This window comes from Cupressus sempervirens, chromosome 8, assembly GCF_028749045.1.
Source record: "Cupressus sempervirens isolate cs-2001-9-10 chromosome 8, ASM2874904v1, whole genome shotgun sequence".
Lineage (NCBI taxonomy): Eukaryota > Viridiplantae > Streptophyta > Pinopsida > Cupressales > Cupressaceae > Cupressus > Cupressus sempervirens.
Genome location: NC_143125.1, coordinates 556,266,207 through 556,288,251, shown reverse-complemented (window position 1 = coordinate 556,288,251; position 22,045 = coordinate 556,266,207).

Here is a 22,045-nt window from a genome sequence, read left to right as displayed (position 1 = left end):
CATCAATATGTGCTCCTCTCCTTTGAGTGGTCTGTACAACATCTAAGTTGGTTACAATCTTCCTTAATGTATCCAATGCTGCATTATCAATATTTCCTCTACCTTGAACCATATTTACAATTTAGGTTCCTACAAGATTATAACCCTCAAATCCTCAAATATGCTATCCCACAACCAAATTCACTTAGGGTTCTACATAATCCAATCTACACAAGGATGAACCTTGAGCTCTAATACTACTTAAAATAGAGAGGAGAAGAGAACAATCAAGACCAATGGCACACCTTTCTATTCACCCACCTATGCAAAGTTACACAATGGAAACCAATAGAAAATATAAATAATTCAAAATATAGAGAAAGTAAAACCCTTCATTCATATGTTCATCCAAAGATCAAACACATGCCTCGTTGTAGAGCCTTCTAGGTTATGACCACAGATATCAATTCAATTACTGATGTAGGAGCATCTAGAGGTATAAGGGCAATCCTATGTCACCCAAAAAAAAATGTACTTAGACTTAGTTTCTATTTCATGTGTTTTCATTTCTGGATACCCATTTGGATCAAATAAAGGTTACAACTCTCACAGTTCCACTATTAGTGTTCTAGGATAGAGTATTTGAACACCTTCGGATACGTGTAAATGCCAAAAAAATAGGATTATGTAATTGAGCCATCATTTTGGTGAACTAGGAGGTGTAAATTGGCCAAATTAATGTAATTGCAATTTAGAGCATTCTAGAAAAAGAATCAGGTCAAAAGGCCCCACGGTTTGAAAGTTATCGCAGTTTTTTGATTTTTGGAGACCTCATAGGAATGCTTCAAAGTTAGGTTAGGGGCATTAATAACCTCAAAAAGGGCCAAAAAATGGGGGACAAGCAAAGCTCATCCATAAGGCTATGGAGCACTTTGAGATCTTTTCAAAAATGTAAACGGTTCGTCAATCGGAGCTACGATTCAAAAGTTATGCCTCCCGAAAGTTAGGTTAGCACTTTCTAGAATGTACTCCTAGTCCTTAAACCTCCGGGGTCTATCTAAGGACATTTTTGGCATTGTAAAAGGCAGTTCAGAGTGGAAATTGAGAGGAGGTACCAAAAGGAGAAATTATCTCCAATTTTGTGCTATTGTAAGCCCTTAGGGCATGTTTTGAATTCTATTTTCTTTGTACTGAATGTACTAGCTTATTTTCATAGTTAATACAATTTCCCTTTTCCTATTGTGTCCATTCTGTACTTGGGTTGTGTCCCCATCAATTAAAATCTTCAATGATCAAACTTTGCATTCTTCTTCTTCTCTAAGCCTCCACCTAAAACTCTAGCCAAGGTCTATTAAATACATACATGACCACAAGTTATCCTATTACAAATACAAATAAATAAACTCTCATATTAAATGCTAGGATAGACCAGAAGTTGGATAACAGAAGATATTTAACACTAAATTAAATACAAGGGTTGGCCTTGACAGGAAACCATAGATAGACAACTTAGAAAATGAAGACTCCATAAAATATGAACACTCGACATCGAAATGAACTCAGCAACCTCATGAACTTAGAATTCAAAGGATGACTCAACAACCAAAGAGCACTCAATAGTAACTATGAACTCAACATCAACGAAGAATCTTGACATCCACTAATTTCTTAGTAACAACTAAGAACTCGACAATGCAAGATAGTATAACTCAGTAGAAACTAATAAAATTGAAAACTTGGAAAATAGTAGTGCAACCTAGGATGCTCTTGCATCAAAAATGATGAAAGCTAAGCTAATATGTAAGATTTAAGCTAAAATATTAGAAAATACAACCATCCTAGATAAGGTAAGTTATTTAATCTAACATGAAAAGATAAAATATACTAAATGATTCAAAATTATTGAGATATAAAATCTATTAGGTGGCTTATAGCTCTCTCTATCTACAACCTCCAATAATCTATGCTATTTTTTTCTCACATAAATAAGTGATGAGATTAAGCAAGATGTTTTGCGAAATGAGTGATTCAAGGAGAAATAGAATCATTAAAAGGAAAAATGCTCAAGAACTTCATTGTTGTATCCATGCAAGAAAAATGATTACAGCTAAGCTAATATGTAGGATTTAAGCTAAAATACTAGAGAATACAAACATCATAGATAAAGTAAGTTATTTAATCTAACATGGAAAGATAAAAATATACGAAATGATTCAAAAAAATATTAATGATCAAGAAGAAAAGACTCAAATGAATATTATGTATGCATATAAAAATGATTAATCCTAAGCTATAACATAAGATTAGAACTAAAATATGAAAGATTACAACCATCCTAGTTAAGCTAGATGAACCGGTCTAATATGGAAGATTACAATAAGCTAAATGATCAAAAAGATAGAATGCTAAAGAATAATCAAAACTTAAAACAATAACATAACAATAGAATAAAAGTCGAATCCTTTGAAATGAAGTAGAGGTCTCGTTTTATAGATGTTAGAGATAAATGGATTGTTGAGATGCAATAATGAAGGTGGAGATTTATTTTTTTCTAATCCATTTGCTAACAATTTTAGATATTTCCCATAAGTTGTGCACTTAATTGAGGTTTTTAAAATTTTTTTTAATTTTTGGAAATTAGAATTTTATGTGTACTTTAAAAAGGAATTTTAATTATTTAATTGAAAGAGGGAATGATTATTTGATGAAAATATTATAGGTTTGTTCATCGGATTGATTTAATGCATAATAGGATCTAGTATTTAATTTAATGAAATTATTTCAAACTATGGTACACAATTTACTAGACCAAATAATTGGTTATTTCATTAATAAAATAGTTGCATCCAAGATGTTTATTACATCAGTAAAATAGTGTTAAATGATACTAATAGTTTTCTATGGTATAATGATGTTACATATACCAAATACTTCAATATTTTTTCTCATAATGGAATGGATATATTTAGAATGTAAAATAGTGCTGGTTAAAGTCCATGTAGTAGGGATATCTTTCTCTTGAATATTTTGGTGGTTCAAGCCACTTTGAGTGTAGGAGAGATCTACAACCATATTGAGGTGAGATTTGACACCAATTTACACCATTCTTTGATTACAGTTAAGTCATGAATCCTCACAAAGTTGACCAATAATATCAAATTATTTGTAAACAAAGTCAAGGGATGCCTATGCTTTTTGTAGAAAAGACCTCACACAAAACAAGATGAATCCCGACTTTTCTTTGTTTTTGTTTTTAATTCTTAGCTGAAATGATAGACTATAGTACAAAAATGATTGGCTCTAGATACAACACAATGGAGATGTCATATCTTTACAAGATTCTAGTGTTAGTGCTAATCCTTCCATACTTATAATATTTCCCCAATCTCAAAGAAATTTATAGAAACTTGAGAAACATGAGAAGGATTTAGATCAACCATAAGGCTTGGGTAACACTAAAAACATTGAAAAACTTTAAAAATAATCCTCATAATGAAATAATTGAACATGGATCTGATAGCACTAATCTGAATTATTTTATCAATTTGGAGGACAATACTAAAAGAAGAAATAGTGGTATTGTAAACACATAAACATGAGGACTTCTATTTATTCATAGTATTGAATTTTGTTAAAATTATGGAGAATCTCATAAATGAGATGTATGCCTACAAATCAATCAAATTTGGACAAACTCACAGAAGAGTTGTATGTCTGAGTTCATAAAAGTTGGGCAATCCCATGAATGAGATGTATACTCTTGAACTCCATAGGAGATGATCAATCCCATGGATGAGATGTATGCCCATGAACTCTATATACAAGACCTTATACAAATTGGAAATCTCAAAAAATAAGATATATCTCAATATTCATCTCCCCATTAAATTTGACTCGAGCCTCTTTGTATATTTTCATGGAAGTTGAAAGATCATGCCATTTAAATCTTCATTAGAAATTGAATGAACAATTCTAAATTTAAAAACTATTACTCAATATAATATGTCAACTTAATCCTAATATATATATATATATATATATATATATATATATATATATATATGTATGTATGTATGTATGTATGTATGTATGTATGTATGTATGTATGTATGTATGTATGTACACACACACACACACACACACACACACACACACACACACACACAGAGATATATATATGTGTGTGTGTGTGTGTGTGTGTGTGTGTGTGTATGTTTATGTATGTATTTATTTATGTATGTATGTATGATAAGATTTCTCAATCAATTTGGAGACTAATAATTTTTTTGTCTTTTCCTTTTAAGTTTAAAAATAATAATCATATGGTTTCTTTGCTTTCTACCAGCAATGAAATGGTCATCTACAATGGTAGAAAATAAACATTCATTAAATTCTATATCTTGGAAAGAAATACACTTTGATGATCTTTCCATGTTTTCTCCAAACTCAAGATTTATGCCACTCCATGGTTAAAATGTAATAATGATAATACTGGTGAGTTTGCTTGTTTCTTAGAGCTCTTTCTCAATGCACATTTCTTTGGAATCTCCCAAAAACTATAATATTGAGCACACCCAAAAAGTAATCAATCCAAAGTCATAAAAATGTAATTAATATCTTTATCATATTTTAATTTTTATGGATCCTTCATTGCAAGAAGTATTAGAAAACATGCCTCCAATTCGATGGTCACCCTTATCATTATATGGTTATGTATGAGGGTTTGGTTATTAATCACTGCCTTGCATAATGCGGGGTAGTAAATTTTTTGGCAGCAACACTCAATTAATTTTAATTGGGACAAGTTGTCATACCATAAGGTTTAGACATGAATTCTTTTTAAATTCTATTTTTTGATAAAAATTTTAATTTCTTATTGATCCAACATAATTTTGTCATGAGTTATTTTCTTTTTTAAATGTGAAAAATAGAGAGAAAATTTGATCAAGATAAGTTTCTATTAATTATTTTGTTAGAATCCATAGCAATATTAATGCACATCATTTATTATTTCCCCTTGATTTGATGGAAAATTTGTAAGTATGTTGGGCTTTTGCATGAGGCAGAGACAACTAGTGCTTGTAGTAACCATCATGCCAAAGGTTGTACAACATTATCTAGATGGCTATGAATAATTCCCTGCCATGTAGATGTGGCATGAAGTTACGCTTCTAAACATAATACCATAGTCTTCTAACTGTACAACCATGTCATTAGTGGTAATCAAAGCCAAAAGCCATAATGGGAATGGAATCCATTAGTCTTTGATTTCACCATGAATGTCCTTGCAAATTATAAAATGAAAAATAGTTATTTTTGTGATATTAAACTATCAAATAGTATTAAAAAAATTTAAACAAATTATTCAATTAAGAAAAATACTACTAAAGAAAAAAGTATATGTTACCTATGTTGACAATGTCTTTTCAAATTGTAAATTACAACCTTTCCAAGTGCATTGCTCTAATCAAATCATGAAAAATCTTACTAATAACATACTTTAAAAAGTCATTTTCAATCATAAAAGCTCCATTTTAATGTATTGAAATATTTGCAAATGATTTTTTATGCTTCTCCCTATAAATTGTCCTATTGTTTTCTCCTACTCAATGTTTTTGGCAAAAGGCAAGGACTTTATCTCTATAGAGCTCTTGTTTTGATATATTTTGTTATATGTTTTTGAAAAATATAGATTATTTTTTAGGATTATTATTTTTTTTTTAATTTTAAAATATTTATAAATATAACTATAGTTGAAAATATTATGTATATAAGTTCAAATTCCAAGGGAAGCCATTTATTTTGAATAAAGTAAATAACTTTACATATCTAGTTTATAAATTTTGCACAAAATTTTAAATAAAAATTTATTAAATTTGATTTTTAAAGGTTTTTAAATATTCAAAATATATTTTATCGTGTGTTGTGGTTAAATTATAAGAAAAAATAATAAAATCTAATTTAAAGCATTAATTGAAATTGGCAAAAATATAATACTTGAATATAATAATTGAGTTTTCATGTACCATATGGGTATGTGCAGGATCATGGTGAACCAAACTATGGCCTTAAGTGGCAGTGAGAAACCAGCAAATTAGAGTTATGTCAACTTGACACATAATTTTAAAGTGGTTATGAAGTTTATATCAAAAAGTTGTAAGAAAATAATCTATAGGAAATTGAATGTAGTTTCTAAACTACTAGGCCTTATTTGGAGAAAAAAATAATTGATTGGTCAAAAGTTTGGATTTTAATGTAGTACTACAAAGATAAAAAGTAGGTGTATGTCTAACCACCTTAACCAAAATCAAATGATAATATTTTTTTAATATAATTATAGATATAAAAAGTAGACTCATGCCCAGATATGATGCACATTTTTATGTATTTTCATTTCAAATAAATAATTAAATATGAATTGTCTACTAAAACTTTTTCAGAAAAAAAAGCTCTTTTGTCTAACCACCTTAACTAATAGAAAATTTTGCCAAATTTAATTTTTTTTCTTAAACTAGGTGAAGCATAGAATGTGCCTCAACTTTTGGATTTAAAAAATGTTATACCGTTTGAAAGTGATAGCTATTTTTCAATCAGTACATCAATCAACACTTTGCAATAATCTTAATTGAAAATTAACTAATAAATACTTATCAAACTCAGAATTTGACAGCAATTATATCGATGGAATTTCGAGAGTGGTATAAAAAAACTCTTTTTTTTTCATTCAATTTCGTTGATTATAACATTGTCAGATGGTTACCCAAAGTCTGAGTGTCAGCGAAACCCTTCTCAAACACATTTTTTGGGTTGACCAAATAGGCTTGTTAAATGCCAAGTGCAATCAAATATCCGATTATGTCTGGAAAATTTTGACAACAATTTGGAGGGAAATTTTGAAGGGGAGATTTTTTTCAATTTTAAATTTGGAGGGAGGGAAATTTGAAAGGAAACAAATTTAAGAAGGAAACTTTAGACTATTGTAGAGGGAAATTTATTTCGGGAAAGTGTAGACATTGATATTATTATTATTGTTATATTATAGTAATATGTATGATTATTATTATTAAATATATATAGTAATATTATATGACTAAATTATTTTATATGAAAATATATATGGCTATTATTATTAATAAATCTATAGTCTAGTAATATATGTGGTTATTATTGTTATATAATCTAAAAATATATTATTATTATTTTAAAATATACAATATTACATAACTATTAAATATAATATTGCCATAAAATCAATCATTTTGATGCATTTCATAACAACATATGTCCCTAGGGTCCCTAGTGATCCCTTCCGATGCATTTCCAATGGGTCCCTATGGGTCCTAGGGGTCCTAGGGATATACATTGTCATGGAATGTGTCGAATGGGGTCATAGGTCATCCTATGACCCCCTTTGACACATATAAATGACTCTAATATGTCCCTAGGGGTCCAAGGACCCCTTTGGACATATGTCATCACAGAATGTGTTGAGACTCATATAAATGATTGTAATATGTCCTTAGGAGTCCCTGGACCCCTAGGGGCCTATGTCATATTGAAATGCATCAAAAGGGGTCATAGGTCATCCTGTGACCCCCTTTCACCAATATAAATGATTGTAATATATGTCTCCATTGAATGCATCCAAATGGGTCATAGGTCATCTTGTTACCCCCTTTGACCCATATAAATGATTGTAATATGTTCGTCAAGGTCCTATGAATCCTAGGGACATATGTCATCATGGAATACATTGAAAGGGGTCATAGGTCATCCTATGACCCCCTTCGACCCATATAAATGATTATAATATGTCCCTAGGTGTCCTAGGACCCCAAGGGACATATGTCATTATGGAATGTGTCGAAATGGGTCTAGGACCCCTAGGGGCATATGTCATCATGGAATACATCAAAACAGGTCATAAGTCATCATGTAACCCCTTTCAACCCATATAGACGATTGTAATATGTCCCTATGGGTCCTAGGACACCTAGAGACATATGTCATCATGGAATCCATCAAAAGGGGTCATAGGTCATCTTGTGATTGCCTTCGACCCATATAAATGATTCTAATATGTCCCTAGGGGTCCTAGGTCCCCTAGTGACATATGCCATCATGGAATGTGTTGAAAGGGATCATAGGACATCCTATCACTCCCTTCGACCCATATAAATGATTCTAATATGTCGCTACGGGTCCTAGGACCCCTAGGGACATATGTTGTCACAAAATGTGTCGAAAGGGGTCATAGGTCATCCTATCACCCCATTCAGTCCATATAAATGATTCTAATATTTCATCATGGAATGCATCGAACTATTACCCCCTTTGACCCATATAAATGATTGTAATATGTCCCTAGGGGTTCTAGGACCCCTAGGGAAATATGTCATCATGGAATGTGTCCACTTTTTGAACCATATAAAACAACCTAGTATGTCACCACAAAATGCATCAAAAGGGGTCATAGGTCATCTTGTGACCCACTTCGACCCATATAAATTAGTCTAATATGTTCGTAGGGATCCTAGGAGCCCTAGCGACATATGTCATCATGGAATGCATCGAAAGGGGTCATAGGACCTATGACCCCTTTCAACCCATACAAATGATTCTAATATGTCCCTAGGGGTCTTAGGACCCTTAGGAACATATATCATCATGGAATGTGTCAAAAGGGGTCATAGGTCATCTTATGACCCCCTTCGACCCATATAAATTACTCTAATATGTCCTCGGAGGTCCTAGGACCCCTAGCGACACATGTCATCATGAAATGTGTCGAAAGGGGTAATAGGTCATCTTGTCACCCCTTTTGAACCATATAAATGAGTCTAATAACTCCTTAGGGATCCTAGGACCCCTAGGGATATATGTTGTCATGGAATGTGTCAAAAGGGGTCATAGGTCATCCTATGACCCCTTTTGACCCATATAAATGAGTCTAATATGTCCCTAGGAGTCCTAGGACCCCTAGGGACATATGTCATCATGGAATATGTCGAAAGGGGTCATAGGCCATCCTATGACCCCTTTTGACACATATAAATGAGTCTAATATGTCCTTAGGGGTCCTAGGACCCCTAAGGACAAATGTCATCATGGAATGCATCAAAAGGGATCATAAGTCATCTTATGACCCCTTTCAACCCATATAAATAATTCTAGTGTGTCCCTAGGTGTCCTAGGACCCCTAGGGACATATGTTGCCATGGAATGTGTTGAACATGATCATAGGTCATCCTATGACCCCCTTCGACCTATATAACGACTCTAATATGACCCCTAGGGACATATGTTATCATGAAATGTGTCAAAAGGTGTCATAGATCATCTTGTCACCCTCTTCAGCCCATATAAATGAGTCTAATATGTCCTTAGGGATCCTAGGAACCCTAGGGACATATGTCATCATGGAATGCATCGAAATAGACCCCCTTCAACTGATATAAACAATTCTAATATGTCTCTAGGGGTTATAGGACCCCTTTGGACATATGTCATCATGGAATGTGTCAAAAAGTTGCATAGGTCATCTTGTGACCCCCTTTGACCCATATAAACTATTCTAATATGTCCCTAGGGATCCTAGGACCCTTGGGGAGATATCTCATCATGGAATGTGTCAAAATGGCCCATAGGTCATCTTGTAACCCCCTTCAACCTATACAAATGATTCTAATATGTCCCTAGGGATCTTAGGATCCCTAGTGTAGTGCCTACCCTCGTTCACATCTTTTCTAGACTTATCATTGCTATAATTATCAGACTATGATGGACTAGTATTATGTTGAAGGATTAGTGGTATTGTTTTGAGACTATCAAACATTATGTTATGGATTTAGTGGTTATATGATGAGATCATTTAGACTTTACATTTCATGCATAAATGATGATCATTATATTGTTTTCAGCTATTATTGATGATTAGTTGGATGGTTATTATCTTATGTGTTTTATTATGGATACTTACCCCATACTTGCATGTGTATGGTGTGTGTGTTTTCTTATTGTATGGCATTTCTGATGTGGTTAAGGAAGGGAGTCATAGTCACCTGCTTAGTCGAGATCTACATGATGCACCACTTCTTGCCATTGTCTATTTAGCTTAGCATTATATATATTGTATGTACATCCATGGTTTTTCTGCAGGTTATAGGTACCGGGCATTGACTTCCCTAAATTTCCAGGATGAGCGTACCCTATTATACTATCTCAATGATAAGAGGAGGGAGATAAATTCTCAAGTCCAAATCCCAAACCTTTAAGCCAATTGTCCTAGTGAGGTAGGACAAGTATCTGAATATTTTGCCCACCGAATATGTCGGATGACATAATTCATGATTTTTAACCCTTTAGACTGATTTTGAGTGATTTTCTCTATGATGGGTTTTCATATTTTATCTTGTCTTAATAAATAGATTTAATTAATAAATTAATTATTTGAGAAAATTACTATAAAATATCATGTTATTTGATATTTTGATTGTAATTAATTAAATGTGAGTTATTGAGGAAAAATGAATTAAATAAAAGAAAATTAGAAATTAAAATTATTAATAATAATAAAATAATAATAAAGTAATAAATAAATAATGATAATAAAAGTTATTAAAGTTAAAGTGAAAGTTATAAATATTTAAATAGAAAATATATAAAAAGTGAATTGGAGTTATAAGCTTGCATGGGAATTAATGCACTTCTCTATTTCTCATGTGTCAACAACATGGGGGTTAGTGCATCAATTAAGCACATGTTGTCTACAACCCTATGGCTGATCTTGAAGGTTTGAAAAGACCCATGCTTAGTTGGAGACATCTTCTAGTTGTTTCTAGAAGCATTCTAGATGTTTCTTAAAAGCTCTTTATATTTAAGCATTCACAGAAGCTTAGACATAGTGTTGGGAGTGCAATTGGAGCATCAGAGGACTCGAGAATTCTAAAGAAGGGAGGAGCTTGCTCTACGGGTTTTCTGAGGAAGAACGATTTAGCATCAGAATCTAGGTAGACTCTTGTGATTTTATTTATGCTATTTCCGCACCACGCACTCCCTGTCTTCTTCGTGTCTTCCATATGTCTTCTGAGGAAGTTTCATATTTTTTATGCATTCTCAATATGGGTAGATTAATTTATTAGAGAATTTAATATGCATAGATCTGAAAGATCATGGGGCTAGGGTTTAAATTTATAGCCAAATCCATTAGAAAATTAATTGAGTGAATCTATAATGCAAATATTTCATTCTCAAATTGTAGATATAATCTTTGTGGAGAAAAAACATACATGTTTATATATTCAGATCTGCATACATACATACATATATATGTATGTATGTATGTATATGTATATATTTATTATGAATCTAATACAAAATTTGAATATATATATATATATATATATATATATATACTGATATATATATATATATATATATATATATATATATATACTGATATATATATATATATATATATATATATATATATATACATATATATACATATGTAAATATATAATACATCGAATGAGCAATTGATAAATCGCAGTGGGAAAATTTAATAAATCGCATCGTGATTCATATCGCATGGAAACAATGTTAAAAAATGTATATAATAAAATGTCGTGAGCATGAATTGTACCCCATCCCTACGGAAGGCAGAGGCCTACCGTCGCAGGTCTACGACGACAGGGCTACTATGTACCCGCTATCGGCGTAGTGCTTGCAACCGCAGGTACTGCGTACTGCAGCAAGAGAAGGGGGGGGGGGGGGGGGGGGGTTGGTTATTTAATAATATTGTTATACCAAAAATGTTTAAAACAATTGATATACATGAAATTGATTCTCATTGTTACTTTCATATGATATATGGTGTCAATCAAAATTGTCAAATTGATTTTATAAAATGTAATAACTATTTATATATTTACATATGTATGTATGTATATATATATATGTATATATGTATTATGTAAATATGTTATTAATAAATTTAAGTTAATATTATTTGATAAATGATTTATATTGAAGGTTTATTTTCACAATGGTGACTCTTTAATAATTTTCAACTATTAAGATTTAATTGTTTTAAATAAATAGTTGATAGTTTGGTGGGGGATGTATCAAACAAATATTATAATTGAAAAATGGATTTTTAGTTCTATTAACGAAAACTTTTATTTATCCAAAACAATATATGTGTTCCTCCATTCATTCTTCAAACTTGGAAACCTAAACTGAGATCTCTCTATTTAAATTTAAGTTATAAATTTGGCAAAACCAAAACATGTGTTTGCATTGTGAATTCTTTATGCTATTGTTTTGGGTTTTGGGTTGACTAGTGTTGACCAGTATAGGACATCTACCAAAGGCTTGGGGGTTATGCGATTGTGGTGACATGATGATGTTTTAATCTCGATCTTTATAAACCCAACCATGGTTATGTAATGGAATTCTCTATGTATTGTTTGTAATTACTGATTGTTTTAGTTGAGATTCTTATGTATGAGATACTTGACTTAACCATTATTTTGGTCATCAATCAGTTATCCTTGATTATTTTCTAGTCGCCATGATGGGACTTAAATGTGGATTTATTCTTGATGATGTCATGATGTGATATGTTTGACTCAACCATTTTTGGAGTCTTTGATTAGTATGATTGAGATATATTTTGGTTATTGAGAACCATTGAATACTTTTGATTATCAGTGATACTTCAGTTGCCAATAGAGAGCTGTTATGATCATGATTTTCTATGGATGTTTGCTCATGGAGATTTGATGCTTTTATGCATATTTGATGATTTTATTATGGATTACCTTTTGTGATTTTGAGATTTATGATACCCTGAGTATTAGGGTAGGATATTTGCATGTAGTGACGGGAAGTGGCTTGCAATGGGGCCTAGGGCCCTAAGAGGCTGCCAGGGTAACTCATTGTAAGTTTGATTAATAAATGATAACATTCACACCTAATACTAACTGAATGAACCTAAAAACATAAGAGTTCTATTCTCACCCATGCCTTGAGTGCTTGTATAGGCTAGGATGGGAGTAGTGAGATGCATGGTTGCGACCTTGCATTCCGTAGTATGCCTCGTCAGTATGAGAGGATACTAGTGGCCACATCAAATCAGTATGGACCCATGAAGTCTAGGTAATTGCCAGGGTAACTTTTACCTGATAATTGCAATGACACTTTCCCGCTTGCATAGTAGGTTCCTACATGTCATTGTGTGCCTCTGGGATTAGATGTCAGATTTTTTGTTTGGAACCTTTGAGTTTGTATAATTTTAGGATTTTTGGACTTATAGAGATTTGTGCTATGTGATTTTGATACCCTGTTTGGGACTTGAGATTATCTCCTCAGCACAGTGGGAGTGGACCACTTAGGTACCACACGATCGGGTGGTAGTGTATTTTCCACTCTTATCATTTTGAGATTCATTGAGACATCGTGGCTGATGCGTCCTTCATGATGGTGGATATGTATCCTTTCTCATTGATGATTAGCATATGTTAGATGATGTTATCTTATGCTTTTATTTGCATGTTAGATTACTTTCTACATATAATGTTGTATATATATTAGGAGTGACATTCCTATTATGTTAGTACTGATGATCTCTTTGGTAATTTGGAATGTTATGCACAGAGGGATGGCTAGGATCCATGATGGTCTAATGATACTATTAATGGTTGGAAGGAATCATGCACTTAGTTTACTATGTTGATCTCTATGAAATATGTATATATTTTCTATGATGATGTATCATTTGTACCATGTGATTATCTCTACTTTGATGTATCATGGATTAGAATAGGATGATGTACCATATTCCATGTATGTATATTCTTTTGAGCTTGTCATACCCTGTGACATGTACAGTGGATGATTGAGTATTTGAAATGTAACATTTAAACATTGGGCTTATCATTATTGTTTCATGTGGATGTTGTACTAGATGGATTCATGTATGTAATTCAACGTTAAGGGATCTTAAACAATGTAATCTATTATGTATGTTATATTTACTATTAGATGAACATTTCTATTGCTTCCATTATTGTGCATTAGTTATACGTGGTGTTTACTTTCATGAAGAAAAAATAAATTGCTTCTAAACTTAGTGAAATTATAGGTTAATTCTTTGGATCCCTTGGTGGGGCATTACGTTTGGTATCAAAGCCTGAGTTTCTACATTGGGAGCTTTGGGTATTTTGGAACAACTAAAAATTTAAACTATTAAGTGTATTTTTCCAAAATTGAACTAGGTGAACTAAAGCTGTGGTGTTTACTTTCATGAAAAAAAAAAAAATTTCTTCTAAACTTAGTGAAATTCTAGGTTAATTCTTTGGATCCCTTGGTGGGGCATTACACCTAGGGACATATGTCATCATGAAATATGTCAAAAGGGGTCATAGGATATCATATGACACCCTTTGACCCATAGAAATGATTTTAATATGTCTGTAGGGGTCTTAGGATCCCTAGCGACATATGTAATCATGGAATGTGTCAATAATATATCCGTAGGGGTGATAACACCCCTAGGGACATATGTTGCCATGGAATGTGTTGAAAGGGATCATAGGTCATCCTATGATCCCCTTTGACCAATATAAAACATTTTAATATGTTTGTAGGTGTTGTAGGATCCCTAGGAATATTTGTCATCATTGAATGTGTCGAAAGGGGTCATAGGTCATCCTATGACCCCTTTCAACCTATATAAACAATTTTAATATGCCCCTAGGGGTCCCAGGACCCCTAGAGACATATGTCATCATGGATTGTGTTGAAAGGGATCATAGGTCATCCTATGAGCACCTTTGACCCATATAAACTATTATAATATGTCCCTAGGGGTCCTAGTACCCCTAGGGACATATGTCATCATTGAATGTGTTGAAAGGTGTCATAGGTTGTCATGTTACCCCCTTCAACCCATATAAATGATTCTAATATGTCCCAAGGGGTCCTATGATCCCTAGCAACATGTGTCATCATGGAATGTGATGAAAAGGTTCATAGGTCATCCTGTGACCCCTTTCAACCCATATAGATGATTCTAATAGAAATAATATAGTAAAAACATAGTAATATATTAAGAATAATAATAATATAGTATAATAATCATATATATATATATATATATATATATATATATATATATATGTATATATATATTATATTTATAAATAATAATAATAATAACATAATATATTATTATATATTAATAACATAGGTCATAATAATAATAATATATATTTAATAAAAATATAGTAAAAATAATAATAATAATATATATTATATTTATAGATTATAATAATAAGAACATAATATATTATTATATATTATATCTTTACATATTTTATGACTTAAATTAGTCATATAACTCACAAATTCATTTTTCCCTCTAATTTTTTGGCTGCCAGTATTGGATATCCAATATGTAATTGGATATCCAATCTCAAATCGGATATTCGATAAGGCTTGGGCCTTACTTTCCAAGTTTGGTACCTAGATAGGTGAAAAAAAGTCAGAGCAATTTTGACGCACTTTTATAGATCTTCAAAGTCTATTTTTTTCACATCGCCACTTTTTGGCACACCATGATCCTCCACATACCCATATAAATTTATTCTTAAAAAAGATTAGAATATTTTCTAATTGATCTTCCAAACCTCTCCCACCTACTCATTGTTATATATAAAAAGTTAAGATTTGAAAATGTAACAAATAACATTATACCTATAAACTTACACAAACATGTTAGATGAATAATAAATATTATTGAATAATCTAATAAATATTAAGAAACTTAAGAAAATAATTTATAACATACACACACACACATACAAAAGAATACTTCAAATATAAATTGAAATTAAAAATACTTTTATTGAGAAAAAAAACATTTTTGTCATTTTTGAAATAAAAAGTGACCAAGAAAAAGGGGTCGACCCTTACAACTAAAAGGCTTGCAATCAGCACACTACCAACAAAAACAAATAGAGAGTAATCACTACTACAAGATCAAAAACTAATAATAAAAAAAAAATGATCATTAACAACTACCAGAGTATCATCTATACTAAATCTAAAACTATAGTACTAAAAATACTATGATTGTTCAGAACATAATATCTATTGGCATAAACAAGCCAACCCAACCAGAAAACTAGGCAACTAAAAAAACATTAAAAAAAACTAGGACTAAGAACCCCTATCAACCTCCACCTTATTCTCATCCTTATCTTTTCCTTTTCCGGTGAGAACCACCTTTGCCCAATCCTTAGCAAGAAACTTATATAGAAGTTTGGTGTCATCCATGTCTAGCCCTTCCTTGTCCTTCTCACCAATAATTGGAGGGTAGTTGCAGCCACATGGGTAACCTTTGAAGGAAAATTTGGAGAAAGAGTAAAACTTGTCCTCTATAAATTTGACCCTTTTCTCTATATGTGCATTCTTCTCATTCTAATCCTCCTCCTTCTCCATGTTTTCTTTTTCCACATTCTTTGGTACCTACTTTGTCAATGGCTAGTTCTCATCCTGCATAGCCTAGGGGTGAGCAAAAACATTGTCTTATTCCTTAGCTAGAGAGGAGATGGAAATAGAGGAGGTATCCATTTTATTTCTTTCCTCAAAGAAAGTGATAGGTTACAAGGTAAAACTAGTTGACACATGAGTAGTTTCAGTGGTTTTGACATTGCCAAAAGACACCTTGTTATTATCAATAGAGTTTTCACTTTTTTTCTTTCTCTTGATTCACCTTTTCTCTCTTCAAGTTAGAATGTTTCTCCTCCTCTAGCTCTCTCCCATTACTCTCAAAATTTTCCTTCTCCTCCTCCTTGACCATAAATCTATTGGACTTTTATTTATACCTTGCTTGTGACTTAGCAAGCCTCCCCAATCCTCTCCTACCCTTTCCTCCCTCCTCCTCCTTTGAATCCCTAAGATCCACCTCAACTTGGTTTTCAGCTTTGATTTTTTTATTACCCTTCTATTAAAAAACTAGGTTAGAGTTTTTCTTCTTATTATCTTTACTAGGAGAAGGGTGTGGTGTATGGATTCTAGTTCTAGTACTAGTACTCATAGAAAAATTCTAATGGTGGCCTTCATTATTAATAATAATGACCCTAGGGGGATAGAGGGCAAGATGAAATTGGTAAAGTCTAAAAATTAGACCCTAGTGAATAATGGTGAAATTATTCCCCTTACTTCTCTTCTCGCTAACATCGCTTATTATGTCCTTCAAATAATGTAACAAAAAGAATGGAATAGAAATAAAGTCTCTATTTCTAAAATGGTTCAGGAGAGGAAAGTGATAATAATAGACTCCAAACCTACCTTTGAGCGTGCAGTACCTAATGAGTACTAGATAGACATCATCCCAAAGAGCCGACAACTTATCCCTCTAAAAGCCTCCCCTATAAAGAATAGGTTCTTCATTATCAGAAAAAAAGAAATTCATCATGGCCCCATCCACCATTTTTGTAACCTTATTCCAATTTTTCTCCTTCATAGAAAAAACAGTGGCCATTGTGATTATCTCTTGATTAACTTGGAATGAGATACCATTTAGGTAACTTTACAATCATTCCACCCATTCAAAAACTAGAGGGCACAATTTTCATTGTGACCTACCATTGCTTGAATATAAGGAATAAATCCCCCTTCTCTTAGCATGAACTAGGTCACCAACCTATCCCTAAAATCTTCCATTTTTGTTGGCTTTGATTGATTTAAATCTCCACCCATTTCTTCTCTATTAATTTCAAACCCCCCAATCTTAGCAATTTGCATCTGAGCCTTCTTACCCTCAAACTTGTTCACAAAAAATAATTTTTTTAATGAATAAAGGCTCTATGAGGTTTAAAATAACATCTCTTTGGTCTTTAATCATGTACAAGCATGGTTGCAAGATGCTTCAAAGTCCCATGCCTTTTCATTATGGGATTCATGCATACTTTTTATCATAAAATCCATGACAATATCCATAATGATATTTTCTGTACTTTCAAAAGGAAAGTATTTAAACTTTTGCATTATGTTACCATAATTACGAAACAATGCATGCCTCAAATTGCGTCTAATTATAATTAAACCCATATAGAGGTGACTCGTCATTTTTCTATTATATTTCACCTTAATTTTAGTAATATTTACCATCCTAAAGATGATATTATCAAATTTAGTGATGCTCATTTTTTTTTTAGCCAAGCTCAATTTTTTATCACTCCCCTTCCCCTATAAATTAGGGCCTTAATTTTCTCCTTTAGGGTATCTATGCTTCTCCATCACATCATTTCTTTTAATGCGAACCCCATGGCAACAAGAACATCTACCACCATATTATCTTCCTTGTATATGTGACATACCTGGACATTTTCCATCCCACTTAGGATGCTTCTAATATCCATAATAATTGTTTGGATATTCAACCCTAGCTGAGAGAGTGCCTTCACCATATCAATTATTAGTTTAGAGTCACCTTTTTTAGTTATTTCCTTTATTTTCATATCATTAATCAATTGTAAAACCTAGAGAAAAGCCATTTCCTTAGCCATATTAGTACTTCCTCCACCTATTTTATCCAAATAGACTAGCAGAACTTCACCATTTCCATTCCTCGGCACTCCACCCATTTCCCCAACACTCTCTCTTGTAGCACCATCAAAGTTTAATTTAAGCTAAATTATTGTTGGTGGTTTCCATCTTGTCTATTCTCTATTTATTGTCTTATAGTTATCAAAGTGATTAAAGTTCTAGTAGATACCCCATGTTTTTTCTATTTGGTATTCTTTTCTTCCTGGTTCTTCCTTCTATTTCTTAGATTTGGCAATCATTATATTTTCCTTTAGTGATTTGTCCATAATTCCGATGATAGTCTCCACAGGCCTATCATCATTGTTCAAAACTCTATTGCTTCATTCCTTCCATATCTACTATCAAATGTGTGGTGGAACAATTCTCCATAAAAATATTAGCTTGGGATGATAAAAGGGAAAGTCTCAGTTTTCAACAAATTGACTCAAATTTTCATTCAGCACCCAACACTATCCAAATTTCCCCCACACTAGTTACAAGACCTTTAGAGTATACAGGCATTCCAAGAATAGGTGAGAGATACTCTCCTCTTTCTATTTACAAAAATAACATTTTTTTGTGATAAAGAAAACCCTTTTCTTTAGATTTTCCAACTATAATATTCTACCATGTTGAATAGTCCACTAGAAGAAGTTAATTTTGGGCAAAAGATTGCTAATCTAGACTTTTTTCCATATTGTGGGGAAAACCACCTTACAAAAGAGAAGTTTTTAAGAAGATTTAATAGTAAGTTGACCACTAGTACTTATATCCCACTCAACTTTATCCCTTTCTATTAGAGGTCAGAGTCTTTGTGCTTCCATCAAATCTTCAAGCTCTTTATGTAGTTGAATATCTTGCTAAGGACAATTAGCTTTTCATAATTTTTTCTACTTTCATATAGGGTCAATATAATCTACCACTCTCAACCCCACCTCAATCTTCAATGTTTCTATTGGCTCCTAATTTAACAGTGTTTAAACAACCAAGTATGCAAGGAAAGAATGCGTCTATGGGTAGCTATCTCCAATAATGGACACACTTCACCTAGAATCTGGGCCAACTATAAGGCTATACTCCTTCTGCACTTTAGGCTCTATAAAACCTAGGCGAGTGGACCTATAGATTCTTTATATGGTACCAGTTATCAAAGCATGCATTTAATCTCATGTAAAGCAGATAAAACCCTTATTTCTCCTAATAACTCATGAAATAACATCAATCTATAGTAGCTAAATGTAGATCTATGAATTTTGGAAGCTAAGTGAGGGTATTCTATTATAGCTCTTCAACATGAAAGGGGAAAAGCATTTGATTATTGATGTTGAGTTTCAACAAATCCTCAAATATGCAGAAGTATAAAAAGTGATCCTATAACTTATCAGTGCCTAATCCATTGGGCAATCCCATGAATTCAAAACATACATCTATGACATCAAGACATATCTCGTATACCCAGACATCAGATCTATCTAACCACCTTCTGATTCAGACATCAGTGTTCATTTAGGTCTCATTCTCACAAAATATCCTTCTCAAATAACCAGTAACATTGTTTAAACATATCAAGCATTTACTTGGCCCTTTGGTCCAACAGAAAAATACATCAAACATACAACCTGAAAGGGATGCAAATGGGTCTCAAATCTTTGCTCCAAAACCACATAAGACTTACAGATTATTGAGACAGGAGACAAGAACTAGAATGAAACTAGTGAAATTGTTGCTCATATGTATTCATTTCCTTGAAACTATACATTCAGATGCATAAAATTAAAACATGAAACAACCTAACATCTCAGAACTGTTTATATTATCTTTACACTTACTATTCACATGAGAGAAATATGCTGAAGACTGAAGGTGGAATCACAAATCTAGATCCAACAAAGTGGTCTCACAAAAGGACTGAAGATTTCCAACCCATAATAGTCTCCCAATAACAAAAAACTGGAACCTCTATAATGAGGAAAAGAAAAGAAGAAATAGGAGAAGAATTAATTCTTGGATCTAATCTGAACATGACACTTGTCCACTTGGAAAACCTTCTCAATAGGTTAAAACCATCTTTCTTATCTTTTCCCTAAAACTGAAAATCAAATCCCTTCATTTTGGCTCTCAAAGGCATCAAAATATCTCAAGAATCTGTTGATGAAAGGATGTAACTTATTTTGGTGTTGAAATGAACTTGGTGTAAAAAGTGAAAATTAGTTCAAAGTGACCTCCAAAATGTAATAAAACTTCTTAGAGTTGATTTTATCCACATTCAGATCTTGAAAAGCTTTTAGAACTATTCTCTAACCAATTCTGATGCTCCATTATCAAATATACATGTTCTGCTACCAATGCCCTAGAAATCACAAACTGACCTACAACATGAACCATTGAATACCTGTTCAAAAACCAACTTTAGATTCAGAAAGTTTAGGTTCTCCCGATTCCAACAATATATTGGAGTGCTAATTTTTGACAAAAACTACCCCTATTATGGTCCTTTGAAATTTATACCTCTATTCATAGGTTTGCACATTAAAATGCCAAAATTGAAAAATTATTTGAGCTATAGAATATTTAACAACTAAAATCAAAATTTTCAAGTTTGACTCAATGTGCACACATGGGAATATTTTTAAATTAAAAATCTCCCTTTATACCCTCCAGATAATTAGATAATGCCACTTGTCAACCTCTTACTTGCTCTGACCATCATAGCGCCACATCATCAATACCACATCAGTGCGATGTCAACATCACTATCTTGCTATGGTAATTCTCGTGCAACTTTCCAATTGCAAGATAGCGACTACCGTTAGATTTTCCACATGTCGCGATCTCCTCGTTTATGTTGTGATCTTGCCACATCATCTCATGCTAGGACCCCCTACCATGTGTCATCATCACCTCTATCCTCGCTATGTCACCATGGTTAACTAGCGAACACTTTCGATTGGTGAGTTAGCAACACCCACTCGATCAGGACCCATGTCATCATCTAGGCGTATCTAAGCTTTGGGTGTCACATCATCGCTCAAGCATTTTGTTTCAAAATTATGCTCTTCTCACACTGACATCATTCCAATGAGTGGCCATGGTTCTCCTTTTACAACTCACGTCCTTCAAAAGCAGCACCTTTTGAAGACATCTATAAAGTAAATGTTGGAATATTTAAAAGTCTTAAAAAACCTTCCCCTCGCAAATGTGGGATATTGGTTATACAACCCTATTCCAGCGGCTTCCAGGATGTGGACGCTGCTTCCTTCATTTAAAACTATAGCTTCAACCTAGATCTGCACTATTAGTTCTTTAAATCTACAAGTTTAATAGCTTGCGCTCCTTTGTGCTTATCATTAGCTTTTATGCTATATACTTCCTTACACTAATCTGCTCGAAGCATGGATTTCATTCAATGCATTTTTTTTTGGAGTGCCAGATATTCTTTTACTCGACATGAGTTAAGGTGGATTCCCCA